At 61.7% G+C, this 4,412-nt stretch overlaps 1 pseudogene; it reads left to right on the forward strand.

Annotated features, from left to right (window-relative positions):
• The first annotated feature begins 2,666 nt into the window (after positions 1-2,666).
• LOC118609727 lies at positions 2,667-2,781 on the forward strand (annotated as a pseudogene).
• Positions 2,782-4,412: the final 1,631 nt, after the last annotated feature.

A 4,412-nucleotide genomic window follows, 5' to 3' on the forward strand; every position in this document is an offset into this window, starting at 1 on the left:
GGCTCTCGCTCCAGCCACCTCTCTAGCGGAACCCCCAGCGCTCCCCCCAAGGAGGAGGTACGGTGTAGTCGTGGGCGTCTCCAGCGGCCAGGAGGCCAGGCTCGGTCTCTTGCGGCGGCAGACGACAGGCTCTCGCGTCTAAGTCCCTACCACCCTGAATGCGCCCGAACTTGTCTGATCTTGGAAGCTAAGCGGGGTCGGGCCTGGTTATTCTATTACTTGGGTGGGAGACCGTCTGGGAAGGCCGGGTGCCGTAGGCTTTTGCCGCCCCCTCCTTTTGCCGCACTCTAGCCAGGTGGCCCCGGGGTGCCCCTGGGCTCTGCTCACTGACTTGGCCGCTGTCTCTGTGGTCCGCCGCGGGCGGCCGAGCCCAAGGGCGTCTCCAATGGCCGCGGGCCCGCGCCCTCACCCGCCCTCACCTGCTCTCCTGCAGCCAGTCCCGGGCTGTTTCCTCTCACCGCTCCAGGCCCTTTCCTTCCTGGGCTCCGTAGGACCGAGCCCCGGGGACCGCCGTCTCTAACACACGTTGGGAGTGTGCTCGCCTTCCCGGGACGCGGGACCAGCCACCCCCACCCGCCACGCCGCGTCCCGCCCAGCCCCGCCCCGCCAGAGGCCTCAAACCTCCTCCGACACGCTTCTCCCCGCCCTTCTCACCCGACAGCCAGGTGCCCTCGGCCCAAGTGTGAGGCCGGCCCGCACACCCGGGACGAGAAGCAGGACTGACCAACTGCGTCAGAAAGGCCGAGACACACGAGAGCGCGCACGCGTGTGCGGCGAGAGCCTTCTTGCTCGCGACAGGCCGCAGCAAACAGCCACACACACATACTCCAGGGAGCCTGTGCGTCTCGCCTGTCTGCGGTGGTACCTCGGGAGGACTCAAAGGACAACGAGACTCCCTGAGCCCCGACCTGTATCGGGGCATGGGATACAGGGGTGCCAAGGTTCCGGGAGTGCCGGGATCGCCGGGGTTCCGGGGATAAAAGAGTTCTGGGGATCCGGGGTTACGGGGGTTCGAGGGGTTCCGCGGTTCCCCAGGGTTCCGCGGAGCAAGGGGTTCCCAGGGGTTCCGTCGACGAAGGGGTTCTCAGGGGTTCCGTCGACGAAGGGGTTCTCAGGGGTTCCGTCGACGAAGGGGTTCTCAGGGGGTTCCGCAGAGCCGGGGTTCCCAGGGGTTCCGCGGTCCAAGGGGTTCCCAGGGGTTCCGCGGACCAAGGGGTTCTCAGGGGTTCCGTCGACCAAGGGGTTCTCAGGGGTTCCGCGGACCAAGGGGTTCCCAGGGGTTCCGCGGACCAAGGGGTTCCCAGGGGTTCCGCGGATGAAGGGGTTCTCAGGGGTTCCGCGGAGCCGGGGTTCCCAGGGGTTCCGCGGTCCAAGGGGTTCCCAGGGGTTCCGCGGACCCGGGTTTCCGCTTCTTGGGAATAGCACCAGAGTTTAGGGATTGAAATATTATTCCTAAGCCTCTGCTGCCGTCTCGTGGCCTTTTTGGGGAATAGCACCGAAGTTTAGGTATTGAAATAGTATTCCGAAGCCTCTGCTGCCATCTCGTGGGCTCTCTGGGGAATAGCACCAGTGTTTAGGGATTGAAATATTATTCGTAAGGCTCTGCTGCCATCTCGTGGTCTTTTTGGGGAATAGCACCAGAGTTTAGGGATTGAAATATTATTCGTAAGGCTCTGCTGCCATCTCGTGGAATTTTTGATAATAGCACCAGAGTTTAGGCATTGAGATATTCTTCCTAATCCTCTGCTGCCATCTCGTGGACTCTTCGGGAATAGCACCAGAGTTTAGGTATTGAACTATTCTTCCGAAGCCTCTGCTGCCATCTCGTGGGCTTTTGGGGGAATAGCACCGAGTTTAAGTATTGAGATATCATTCCGAAGCCTCTGCTGTCATCCCGTGGGATTTCTGGGAATAGCAGCAGTGTGTCGACCATGAAATGTTTTTCCCCATCTTCTGCTGCCATCTCGTGGGCTTTTTGGGAATAGCACCAGAGTTTAGGTATTGAACTATTATTCCTAAGCCTCTGCTGCCATCTCGTGGGCTTTTTGGGAATAGCACCGTGTGCCGACCGTGAAATGTTTTTCCCTATCTTCTGCTGCCATCTCGTGGGCTTTTGGGGAACAGCACCAGAGTTTCGGGATTGCAATATTATTCCTTATCGTCTGGTGCCATCTCGTGGAATTTTGGGGAATAGCACCCGAGCGATGGCCATGAAATGTTATTCCCTATCCTCTGCTGCCATCTCGTGGACATTGTGAAAGTACTAGCGTATTCATAAATTTTGTTTCCCGCAGCAATCCTGTGTGCATTTTGAGAATGACAGAGTGTAGACCACAATAAAAATAAATTTTCTGATGCCATCGGGTGTGTGTTTTATTATAAACACCTGAGCGATCATGAATATTCATTCTCTACTGCCATACGGTGTCCAGAAACGGTCGATGTCATCATAAAACTTTACGCTCTGCCGCCATCTGGTGGGATTTTGGGGAATAACACAGCGGCGCATCTCGTGAACAGTTCTCTCTGCTGCTATCACATGCATTTCAAATTAGCGCCCACGTGTATGTCATAAAATGTATTCTCTGCCGTGGTGCAGGCGCGGGCGTCTCCGGGGGCCGGGAGGCCAGGCTCGAAGTTTTGGGAATGCAGGCGACAGTGTTCCTGGTTACGGCTGTACCCCGCGGAACGTGCCCGATCCCGTCTGATCTTGGAAGCTAAGCCGGGTTGAGCCTGGTTAGTACTTAGATGGGAGACCGCGAATACCGGGTGCCGTAGGCCTTTGCCGCCCCCTCCTTTTGTCGCCCTCCAGCCGGGGTGCCCCTGGATGCCCCGGGCCCTCGCTCACTTGCTCACTTGGTCGTTTGCTGTTCCGGGGGTCCCGGGGAGGCGACCGAGCTTAAGGGCTGCACCAAAGTCCATGCGCCCCGCGACATCGCCCGCCCCCACCTGCTCTCCTGCAGCCAGACCTGGGCTGCTTTCTCTCCACTCTGGACCCTTCGCTTCCTGGACTCCACGGGGGGAGGGGCGAGCCTCAAGGGCGGAGGGCACTGGGCGGAAGGTGAGGTTTCGGGGCGAAGCGTTGCCTGGTGGTGTGGCCGGTGTCTCCGCGTGGTTCTGGCCAGGTCACGCTCAGCCCCGCCGGGGAGCGCAGAGGAGGGGTGGATCTGGTTCAGGGCCAGGTCGAAACTTATCAGGGCTGCACCTTCCCTGTTGCCCAGGTGGCCGAGAGATGGGCGAGGCACGCCTGGGCCGTGGTCCTGCCAAACGGCCAAGACGGGGAAGGCAAGTGGTCTGCGGCCTGGGCAGGTCCGGGATGCGAGAGCGCCCACCCAGTCCCTCCGCTCAGTCCCTCAAGGGCTGTGGTGGTGCCTTAGCGCGGCTGGCTCTCGCTCCAGCCACCTCTCTAGCGGAACCCCCAGCGCTCCCCCCAAGGAGGAGGTACGGTGTAGTCGTGGGCGTCTCCAGCGGCCAGGAGGCCAGGCTCGGTCTCTTGGGGCGGCAGACGACAGGCTCTCCCGTCTAAGTCCCTACCACCCTGAATGCGCCTGAACTTGTCTGATCTTGGAAGCTAAGCGGGGTCGGGCCTGGGTATTCTATTACTTGGGTGGGAGACCGTCTGGGAAGGCCGGGTGCCGTAGGCTTTTGCCGCCCCCTCCTTTTGCCGCCCTCTAGCCAGGTGGCCCCTGGATGTCCCTGGGCTCTGCTCACTCACTTGCTCGCTGTCTCTGTGGTCCGCCGCGGGCGGCCGAGCCCAAGGGCGTCTCCAATGGCCGCGGGCCCGCGCCCTCACCCGCCCTCACCTGCTCTCCTGCAGCCAGTCCCGGGCTGTTTCCTCTCACCGCTCCAGGCCCTTTCCTTCCTGGGCTCCGTAGGACCGAGCCCCGGGGACCGCCGTCTCTAACACACGTTGGGAGTGTGCTCGCCTTCCCGGGACGCGGGACCAGCCACCCCCACCCGCCACGCCGCGTCCCGCCCAGCCCCGCCCCGCCAGAGGCCTCAAACCTCCTCCGACACGCTTCTCCCCGCCCTTCTCACCCGACAGCCAGATGCCCTCGGGCCAAGTGCGAGGCCCGCCCGCACACCCGGGACGAGAAGCAGGACTGACCAGCTGCGTCAGAAAGACCGAGACACACGAGAGCGCGCACGCGTGTGCGGCGAGAGCCTTCTTGCTCGCGACAGGCCGCAGCAAACAGCCACACACACATACTCCAGGGAGCCTGTGCGTCTCGCCTGTCTGCGGTGGTACCTCGGGAGGACTCAAAGGACAACGAGACTCCCTGAGCCCCGACCTGTATCGGGGCATGGGATACAGGGGTGCCAAGGTTCCGGGAGTGCCGGGATCGCCGGGGTTCCGGGGATAAAAGAGTTCTGGGGATCCGGGGTTACGGGGGTTCGAGGGGTTCCGCGGT

The sequence above is a fragment of the Rousettus aegyptiacus genome, unplaced genomic scaffold (genome assembly GCF_014176215.1).
Source record: "Rousettus aegyptiacus isolate mRouAeg1 unplaced genomic scaffold, mRouAeg1.p scaffold_m13_p_11, whole genome shotgun sequence".
NCBI lineage: Eukaryota > Metazoa > Chordata > Mammalia > Chiroptera > Pteropodidae > Rousettus > Rousettus aegyptiacus.